Genomic DNA, 11470 nt, shown 5'->3' with positions numbered 1-11470 from the left:
TCAGTATAATAAAAGGGCATCTGTACTTTCCAAGGTTTTGTGTATATAATTGATTTTCAAAAGAAATTTAATCGCTATTTCATTCATTACTTCTGCACTACAATATTTCTTAAGTGTCAATGGCTTGCAACTGTAATTTTCAGGGGTATGATTCATAAATGTGAGTTCTTTTAAAGGCAAAAAGAACAGTCAAGGAACTGCTTATCTGTGGTTCAAGAAAACTTGGTAGAACTGTTTTAAATTATCTAGCAAGGTTTATAGTCTAAGCAAAAGACTTCAAACTAAATATGAAAAGGCATAAGATAATCCACTAAGTGCTATCTCTTTTATATATTTATTTGAACTCACAAAATATTTAATATCATAATTACTATGTGAATTCATACGTACATTATGTGGAAGCTCTGTGAGAACTGCATCCATAATGACTCTAAATGGCCATGTGTATGTATTTATAGCCCATGCTTATCTTGGTTGATGTAGCAGAGTGAGTGAACTTAATGGCTAGTGAATCATCTGCTTTGGAATTCATTCTGGCCACTTTAGCATACCTTTCAGTGTACGGATATGTTGTATGTTAGACTTACATTAGATACATATCAGAGGAAGGTGGAAGAAGGAGGAGTTGGTATTTTTCTTTAAGTATTACACCTTGTTTATTTAGGCTTGCAGCACCAGTGGTTATTTATCTTGCAATTGAATATATATTTGGCTTATCTTCCCCTAAGCTTTTTCCACATTAATGCAGGTAGGAATTCACTTCTAAATGTATCAAATTGACAAAATTCTTGGAACATCTTAGAGAATGTTTATTATTTTGCTCTTTACTTTATAAAAGGGCACAGTAGGCACCTCTTTAATGCCATTCCCTGTGTTTATAGTAACAAAAAGCTCTCTGAAATATTCCCCTTGTAGAAAGGTGCTTCTTCTGGATGCACTTTGTCTAGGTGCACACAGTGACTCAACTGTAGAGCAGGTGTTTTTGATGCAAATCACACTCAGCTGGTTGGTCACACAATTGCCTGTTGTAGTGCATCTCCCTTGGAGTGCATCTTAGACTCCATGTGATTTAGATAGTAAGGGACATCTTGCTGTACCTGAGGTTCAACCCCTTTCTCAAAGCAGGAACAACCTGGAAGCAGGTTTGCCTTTGGAGTTAGATCATGGTCCATCCACACCTTAGCATCTAGATTCCCTTCCAAAGGAAACTACGGCACATGGATGCACATGTAATATGCACAAGTGAGTTAATGCTACACAAGCATGCAGGCATTGAAAGTACAAGGAACAGTGTTGAACTCACCAGCTTATAGCATAGATTATTTTTTTGTGCTGTCATTGAACCTCAATTATGTATCACACAGCAGATTATGATACATAATAAATGCAATGACAGTTGCTCAGCAAAGTTTGTGCTTCGAGATATCAGTGTGAAGAAACATAAGGGACAGCTTGTCACTAATTTTAGAGAATTTTTTGCACCAGAGTGGAAATCCCTATCCAATCCATTCCTAAATTATAACAATACAAATGGATGAGCTGAAAGAGAAAAGAAAAAGCAATGTAGTGGGAAGAAAAAACTAGATGAGAAAATTTGGGAGGATGACTAGTGCAACCAATTCTAAAATGTGCCCTTTCTTCCATTCCACTTCCTCTGTGCTATTGGAGGGTTAATTTCTGTGTGCAGCTCCAATGAACAAAAATTAATTGTAATTAGCCACAAGGGTAGCTGCACTCATAAATGAAAGGAAGCACATGGATTCTGATTTATTAAAAACAAAACCAATCCAAAACAAAACAAACCTGACATCTTTAAAGAATGATATATTAAAATAAAATACGAAACACTCTCACTGATCTTTTATGCCCATCACTTTAAGAAAGAAATGTTGAAATATACATACTGCAGAAATAAAATTCTGTTAATTTCTGAAGAGCTCTATGCCTAAAAACCAGAGCTGATATTGAAAATTCTGAGTATGATGGTTTGGAAGTAACAAAGTTTACCTGTAAACTTAAAATCAGGAAAAAAGATCTTTGGGGTATATCTCTACCCAAGTCCTTCCAGCTTACAGCAGGGTAAAAAATGACTAAGGCAATAAAGCTGCTTATAAGGAAACATAATTTCTTTCCTGACTGTTAATCCTCCCTTTCTGCTACCCCAGGATGAAACCAGCCTTAAGCACTGTTCTTGTAAGGTATAATTTCAGAATTTTGCCAGTGGAAAACCTGTAGTTTTGGGGAAGGAAGCAAATGATATCTGCAAAAGGTCTTGTTTCTAAGCAGATGTCAGTCCTAAAAGAAAAGTGAAATGGAGAAAATCTGTGAGGCAGGGGCAGGAAGGTGTTACCGAGTTCAAAGGTTTTTTTCAAGTTTTTCACTACAGCTAGGTTTCAGAGGCCATCAGAGCCTACCCTGAAAGTCTCTGAGGACTGTAGAAGTGATTCACCACAGCACTAACCTCTGCTGCTCAGTTTATTGAAATTGAAAGTGAAGACCTCTGTTAAAATAAAAATAAAATAAAATAAAAAAAAAAGGGGGGGGCAGGAGTGGGGGGAGAGGGAAAAAAAAAGAAAGAAAAGAACAGTAATGAGGAAGATCCAGCCTCTCAGGAAAACAGAGTGAACAGGAAGGCAAAAGGGGATCTGTTATACCGTTCAGGCAGCTGCACAGGCTGCTGAACCCTGGCCCGACGCTGGCGCGCGGCGGAAACCTGCCATGCACATTTCCCGCTCGCATTGTTCCACCACTCCCCAGGCAGCTGCTGTGCCACCGGAGTCAGGAAAAGCCTCGCCCAGCTCATTGTTTTGGACGTGATGACAATAAATATTAATGATGTAAAATCAGAATTCTCCATGCCAGGGCCATCGGTCAGTCCCATGGACTTTACTATGGCCAAGAATTTGTGCTGATCTTTGACTTCCATCTTACAGCTTTAACCTTTAACATCCCAGAGAATTTTTTGTATTATATTTACGTATTATATTATATTATGCAATACAATACGTCGTAATATAAAACATTGTTATTAATCTAATAGGACAAACAAAATCCAGGAAACCGTAGCATAGAAACACAAAAACTAAGCAGAAGGATAATTTATTTCTTTGACAGAAGTTTTCAAAGAAAACTAAGCATTCTCCCTGAAAATCCAGTGTCACTGGAGAGTTTTAAAACACTTTAGTTCCTTTTTGTCTCAGTAGATTATGTAGAAATTTTATTAAAGTTTAAGGATTAAAGTTTGTAGACATTTTCCTGAAAAGGCAATTTAGCTCCTACTCAAGACCTGACGCACCTTCTGTTGAATTAAAGGCAAACATTCCCACTGATCTTAAAGAAGTTGAATTGAATTGTGGCTTTATTTGAATGAAGAGACAAAAGAGGTTACTGGGATCTTGCATCCATGCTCATTTTTGAGCAAACCCAAAATTCAGACTTATGATCCCTAGTTTTCACAGAATCACAGAGTAGTTCAGGTTGGAAAGGACCTCTGGATCATCTAGTCCAACTGCCTTGCTTAAGTCCAGCTTATTTTAAAGATCAGATACTTATCCCTTGATGTACACAATGACAGTTGAAAAAGTTCTTTTGAGATATGGTATGTAGAAGTACCCTTTAAAAACTGATGCTATCTAAAAATTTTACCTGTAATGTACACTATACATCTCTTTATTAACATGATTTTCTCGTGCATCCCCTAGGATAAAATCACTATTTAAATTTATTCTTTTTTATACATATATAAAATCACATCTCCTCCCAGAAAAAGAAAAAAAAAAAGTATAGTTATCAATTACAACTAATGAGAGTGTTTTTCTGAAGCTATAAGAATCAGAAAATATTTTAAATACCTTGCATGTAAGTATCAGTTTGTAATTTCTTAGTGACAGACATTGCAAAAAGCTTGTCACACTGTATGAAACTATTTCTTGGCCAGAAAGAAAATCATCCAAAGATTTTCTTTCCTTTATTCATCATTTTTGAGACTTCTGTCATTATGAGGTTTATATTATTCTTGTCCATTTGGCAGACTGTCAGGAAGGAGACGATACTATTAATAGCAAGAGCTACAACAAAAGATCAAAAGGGAACGAGTCCTTTAATAGACTGAGACTGCTATGTTTATAATTAGTTCAAAATAATTCAGAAGGCGAACTCATACCACTGAAGCACTGGATATTAGGTCTTTGAAAGGAACGTGGAAATCACCAAAGGAAGGAGAAAGTGTTGAAAAGGGGTGCTGGAAACAGAATGTTTCTTCTGAAATAGTGAACATCAGGTTATCAAAGTACACAGTATAAGATTTTATAAACATGAACTGTCAAGGATTCAAGCATCTGTACCCATTTACTGCTGTAAAGCATTAGAATTTATGCTTTGTAGACACTGCAGTATGTAAGGAAAACAGCAGTCAGCAAAAGACATCCAAAAGAGAAAACTGAAAGGAGCAATATTTTCTGGTTTTTTGGTAGCTAAAATAAAGAGCAATCCATGAGTAAAAGATATCTGCAGATCTTCTGGACACTTCCTTCAAATATTAAATGCAATAAGAAATGAAGGGTATATCTTGGGAGTTTTTGTTTTTCATTCAGCATATTTTTACCCTTATCAGAAACTGCCAATCCACAGAATAGAATTAACTAAGGACTTCATGATAGGCACCACTCTTTTAAGTCTTTCAGCATTTCCTGATGGGCTGGGCACCATAAAATGTCTAGCTTCTTTCCGGAATTTACTCGTGTGTTTGTTGTTTGTTTTTTTAAAAAAAAATCTTTCCTCAAAAAGCAGTGACTTGGATTTGCCTTACAGCTGGAAACTGCAAGACAGTCAGGCTGAAAAAAGCACATTATGCTTAGAGCAATTATCTAGTGACTACAACCCTGTGGATGAGTTAGATATCTTTATGACTTACTCTATGCAGGAGGTCAGCCAAAATAATAATTCTGGTCCTTTTGTTATTAAGATCTACTGTTCTACTTTGTCTCTTTTGCCCTTTTATTGCTTTAAAATGAACTTGAAGCCTGATCTTAGAATCCCCATTTCCAAATGTTTCATAGTTACTGACCTGGAACTGACTCAGACTGCCTTCTAAAGGTGAAAGGCTCTACATGGTGTGCTGGTTTTAACCGTGGGCCTCACTGGTACAACAGGGAAGCTCTAGCTCATTAGATCTTGGAACAGTATGTAGAAGCAACTGGAAGTGCTACAAAAGTTTACTTTCATTAGCTTTTGATATAATCTTCATTATACTTGCTCCCTGGAATTGGTGTTCAGTTCCTTAAAACCCCAGTGGCTTCATAACATTTAATTGTTATCTCTTCATTTTATTCTGGCCTCTCCTCATGGCACGGGAAGCCAGTGCAGCAGCATCTTTCCATTCAGCCGTCTGCACTAGAACTGTTCTAAGTCGGACAAAGGGACTAAATATTTTTTTCCTGCTCAGCTGCTGTGGAAAAAAATATAGGTTTGACATTCGACGTAATGGGGCACATAATTGAATCCTAGGCCACCCTCTTTAGACCACTTCAGCAGAAATTGTGACCTCTAGAACAGCTGGGACCTGAGAAAATTCTTTATACCGTGCTGTTAGGGTACTGAGATTTTTCAGCTGAATTGGAGGCAAGGCCACAGTGAATGTAACAACTTTACCTAACATTCACATGGGCAAAAGTAAAAAGAGAAACTTGAATTACACACAACACAGTTTCAGTTAGTCTGAGTTCATGCAAAGTTGAAAAGCAGTGCTTTAGTTAGGCTTGTAAATTCCTAATGACTGAAACTGCCAAGATCCATCAGACAATGTTGTTATTTCATTATAGAGGTTCTTGCTTCAGATATATCCAGCTGCAGTACGGTCATTCAGAATCCACAGCTTTCTGGTGTAAAACTAGCGTAGGACTGCATGCATACCCAGTATCATTTGTATTTTAGTTATTTTTTGTAAACCAGCACGTGAGTTTGTGGTAACGGCTGATTTGGCTTTAAAAACAATTGCAGATTGTCTCGAGTTGATCCTTCTCTTTTAACTCTCCTCTCTCTTTGCCAGTACCATGAGCCCCTCTGTCACCCAACTGGACCTTTAACCTCTGATTTAAAAACAAGAGTGGGGATTTCCTCTAAGGCAGCTGTCAACAGCTACATGTAAATCAGCCCGCCAGATGCGATGCCATTCCGGGAATACTTGAGCAGGCAGCTTTCCCTCCGAGGCAGATAAGGCATCTTCTTAGCAATGTGACTGAAGGACAAAAGGACAAGGCAAATGCGATAACTCCAAATGTAATCCACCATCAGTCTAAAACCTTTTAATAGTTGGAAGCTGCTAGTTTTCCTGGGGCAGTTTTGTCTCTTTTTCTAGTTGGCAATATCTGTTGATAAGGCAGACAGCTTTGCTATCATGATTTCAAACTAACCAAGAAACTTGTAATAAAAGGGAATGTTAAAATAGTTTGTTGGGTGTATTCGATTATGTGTGACCGTGGTTAGTGCATCATGATGTGTGTCCATTTTTTCTATCCCTGGAAGCAAGAAGAAGCAAATATTCCTTTCAGATAGATCACTGATTAACGTTCGTGGCTTTCAGCATTCACTGGCTTCAGGAGTTGTTTATTGAAAATATGTAGCTGAGACTCAAAGCCAACAACATTCCCCTAGGGTGCCCATTAGGCAGAAGGGCAGCACAGTTGTAAACAATCTATTTTGTAAAGTCAAAGAATTTGATAGAAAAAAACATCGAAGTAATATTTGGCAAATATCTCATATTTCACAATGTGTAGCTTGCAGGGAGAGAGAGAAAAGGGGACGACAAAAATTTAAAAATAGTTACTTAAGGGAAAAAATATCTCTCTAATAATAATCGAATAATTTTTTTTTTACAAAGTAAATACCTCATAAAAGCCCCCCTGTGCCAGTTGATGTGAGTGGGTTCCATAGGTTTGGATGGAGAACTAGCTACCAGGAAACAACAGGCCAAAGAGAAAAAAAACATGTACGGGGGAGGTAGTGTAAGAGATCTTCCTGATGAGTGATAAAACTCTGGACACGATTTTTTGTGCTGAACCCACAAGAACTGGTGAAGTCAGGACATGAAGAACCCGATGCATCCGTACAAGGTCACAGATGGGCACCCGCTGTGGCTCTGTGCGGTATGGCCAGTGGCTGCTGTACACAGATGAAGACTACAAGACTGATTACGTGCCTGGTGAACATCCAGGAACCCAAGGGCCTCTCCTAACACCTCCCTAGACGCCCCTGGCACATCACAGCCAGCCTCACCGCTTTAGGGGACCCCCCCACTGGGGATGGCCCTGCTGGGACTGCCCTCCCTGCTGCTTCTTCAGTCTGGTAGCTGTGGAGGAGCATGAGAGACTGCAAGTCAACTATGTAAGCATGCTGTGTTACCTGCTGTTAAGAGTAACAGCTTGATTCTATTATTAATATCAGCTTAATGAATAAAAGGTGTTCTAAGAAATATTGGCTGTGATCTGTGCTTCCTTTCCCTCCCAATCCCCTATTAGACAGGGGAATTTACAAGCAATACGTGCTCAAAAGAAATACAGTGAGGAAGAAATGCAGCAATATTAGGGCATTTACAGGTGCTACAGGGCCCAATATCCAAATTGTGGGTCTGTAAAAATTAGGCAAGCAAAGATATTTGGAGAAGCAGATATGGATAGATGGCTGTACTTTATTTTTAAGAACAATAGGCTCCCTGAAACGGGTATATTTCTTTCTTAAAATGTATAGCTGTAACCTGACACACGATCACATCTTTCACCTTCATCCTTTCTATATCATTGCTTTTGAAAATTCTGAGAGCAGAGAGCTTGGCTTTGTAAGTGTTTGCACAGACTATATCTAGATCCACAATGTAAAATAAGGCTGTATAATAAATTTAGAAAATAATAATACCACCTGATCAAAATAGATGAAATCTGGACATTTTAAACAGGAATGTGTGGACAGCCAGTCTCCATTTTGCATTCACTTTAAAGGCTTGAAATGGAATTTTATAGAATCCATGTTTCTTCTGTTTGTTCTATCACTCTTTGTCATATGTAGAGCTCATCAAAGAATGTTAAATACTCTTTCATTAAGAGAATAATTTGTGGTAAACATCTGTAGCTTTAGAAACACCTCTTTCTAAGAAACATAATTATATCATAGAGATATAACTTGGTTGTCTCTCTGTTTTTAAATACCTCAGCAACCAATTCTGATTTGGTGAAACACTTTTGTTTTATTTGTAGTATGACTGATTTGTTGTTGTTCCTCCATATTATGTTGCATTTAAGCAGAAGAATAACGAATGATATTTGTAAGAAACTTTACACATCTTTAAATTTATAATAATGTGTTAGCAAACTTTCAACACCTATAGTAATAATTGTTTTATTGGTTAGAGCTAAGTAAAATTAACATGAATCCACCTGCTTTAGCTTAGGATTATTATTTGCTAAAATGTGCATGCAGTTTCCCTTTTACTTTCATGTTCTATCTTCAAAGCTAACTAGCTTTATTTCCTCTGTCCTCAAATAATAATAAACAAACAAAAACAACAAAACAACAAAAAAACCACTCCCCCCCTAGATGCAGTCAACTGAAAATGTTCTGTAAATTAATTGTCAAATTTATTAAACCCTCAGATAATGAGTTGAAGTTCAGTTTTGGAATGAAATCCAACATCAGCGTAGTTTCTCATAGTTCAAAGTTTCAGTGCAAATTCCTGATACCTCAAAATTTAATGTACTGCATGTTATTAGTGTTCCGTCCATGTTGTATCTGAAATTTAGATACAGCTCTTAGAGTATTCATATTTAACCCTACTTCAGATTTTCACTCCAACAATGTGAATTAAAAAAGCAGCCTGTAGGGAATTCTCATGAGGAAAAGAACCAGCCAGCCAGTACTGGTGGTGAAGTCACTCAAGAAATACCACAAATTGGTGCAAGGAGGGACATAAGACTTTTATGTCCTAAATGTGTGCCAAATACGGTGTAGACTTGGTCTCAAACCACAATTTTCATCCCGGACCTGAGACTGTGTTTTTGCAATCACGATGTGCAGATCTCAGTGCTGCTGGGTAATCCTAGGCTCCCTCTGCTCCACCAGCCCAAAGGGCCAAGGCACAGGTTCAGACACTGGCACATATGTCTTGCTGTTTGTTCGCCTGCTCTTTTGCATGGTTTTTTGGTTCGTGCCAAGTAGCACAATCCCAGGAAAATGCCTGGGCACCAGGAACTGTTCTCATAGAAAGTACAGATGAGGCAAGAGGAGCCCAGGAGGCTGCTATCTGTGACAAACACTTTCTAGAAGTGCCAAAAAACAAGCCCTGGAGCATTTTATCTGCTACCATAGACATCACCCATGTGATACAAATTTGTTCCAGAACATCAGGGCATTTCCAGCAAATGCGTTTCTAAGAGCGCGTTGAACAGAGTTTATGCCAGATTGCTGATTTTATGTCAATTTTCTAACAGCTGAGAGAGGACACTCAGTACCTAATCCCATACAGGCTGCAAAAGAAAAATATCCTTTAAAAATGTTTGAAATGCAATCAACAGAGCCAGTTTGCACCAGTTAATATTCTGCCACATAAAAAGATCACTTCTTATCCAGTACCAAATATCCTAAAACCAGGGGGTTGTTTCCTTTTGTTTTATTTTGTAAACTTATAGCCTGAAAACTTTTTCTAAGTGAGTATTTCGCGTGTATAAATTCTGGGGTTCTTTTGGTTTCTTCCAGTCCTATTTTCCAGTTATATTATTAAATCATTTCAGTCAGCTGCAAAAATGTACACAACAGCAACCGCACTTGCAGTCCAAAGCAGAATTTTCCAGCAGGAAAGATGGATGAACTGTGGTAGTTATAATGCACTATACATTGTACAGTTAAAAAAAAAAAAATTAAAAAAAATGTGGTAAACCAGGGCACTAGGAACATTTTTATAAACTGATTTTTTCTAAAAATATAAGGCTATTCTAAGTGCATCAGTATTCAGAAAAACACTCCATGTCTTATATAGATGGATTTTCTATTTTTTTTCTCATTCCAATTTATCCTCAGATAAATAACCATGCATGAAGGTAGGATTCTTGAGGAGAGACTTCCCACCACTTCAAGCCACAGTCACTAACGTATTTATTCCCTAAATATATGTTTTATTAGAACATTCAAATAATAAACTAGAAACGAAACACTTTCTTTCAGCTGAGAAAAGCCTGCACTATTAAGCCAGAGAGACTGAACTCAAGATTTAGTGGCAAATTTCCCTCCTGTCCATCTGCATCTTCAAAATAAGCAGCCTTTCACCAAACTTGGAAACTTATCTGCGGTTAAGGCAGAAGGTTTCTTGAGGAAGAAAATACCAAGTAGGTGGGTTTTCATCTGATGACTTACCCAAGTGTTCAAGCCGATTCTTAAATAGACTGCTTACAGCTTACAATATACTTTCAAGGTAGCAATATGAAAAATAACTATGGGAAACATCACATCTTTTGAGCGATTCTCATTTCATGAATTCATGAGTCTCAAGGCTATGACTAATAGCCAAATGTGAAAAGGATTCTTAGGTGACCATGGCTGATAACTTTATGTTTAGAAGCTGGCAATGCTTCTCCTCAGTCTACTGATAAATAAGTTGAAATGTCAAAGAGAAAATGTACATCAGATTTATTATCATATTTATTATTTCAGAATATATTAATTCAGCTTTCAATATGTCTTTATCTAAACCAAAGTATTTTTGTTAGATTAAAACACATACTGCAACAATACTAATATATTAAATACAATATTCATGCCATGAAATTAACTTCATAAAAGATGACATAAGACACATGGGAATAATTAGAGGCTTTTATATGGGAAGAAATCACCACAGAAACTTCATTGTAAGGTGCAGTGAAGATGAGAAGTACTTGCCAAAACATTTGATCCTGTGAATGGTAGTTGGACAAACGTATGTGCCAATTTCTACAAGAATCTGTTTATTTCTGCTGCTGCTCCTGAATCAGTGGAGTAAGCATCTCGGGCCTCATCTCTGGTGCTTGTTGACACAAGTGTCAGTGTTCCGTGAAAAGGTACTGCTGATGTGAAATGTTTGTCTTTTCCTACTTTATTTTGACATTTCTACCAATCTGGTTTGTGCTTCATAATGCAATTAAAAATCTGAAATAACTATAAGAGATACATGACTGAGTGGCAACCACAACAAATTACTCTCCTTGCTTCATGTATTCTGAATATGCTTGCTTCCACCAGCTGGTAAAGAAAGCTGTGGTTAATTTACCCATCATTTACATCCTGTTCCAATGCACACTGAGGTCAGGTGAAAGACAAAAAAGATGATTTCTATTCTACCAACACAATTAAGCTAACAGAAGACCCAACGTATTTACTGTTTTTATTCTTTCTTGAAGTACAAGCTCCTTGAATCGGGTGATTGTTTGGGAAAGATCAGTTTTAATTTTTT

This window comes from Falco naumanni, chromosome 7, assembly GCF_017639655.2.
Source record: "Falco naumanni isolate bFalNau1 chromosome 7, bFalNau1.pat, whole genome shotgun sequence".
In the NCBI taxonomy this organism is placed as follows: Eukaryota; Metazoa; Chordata; class Aves; order Falconiformes; family Falconidae; genus Falco; species Falco naumanni.
The sequence above is the reverse complement of the archived record's forward strand: the minus strand, read 5'-3'. Positions refer to the sequence as shown.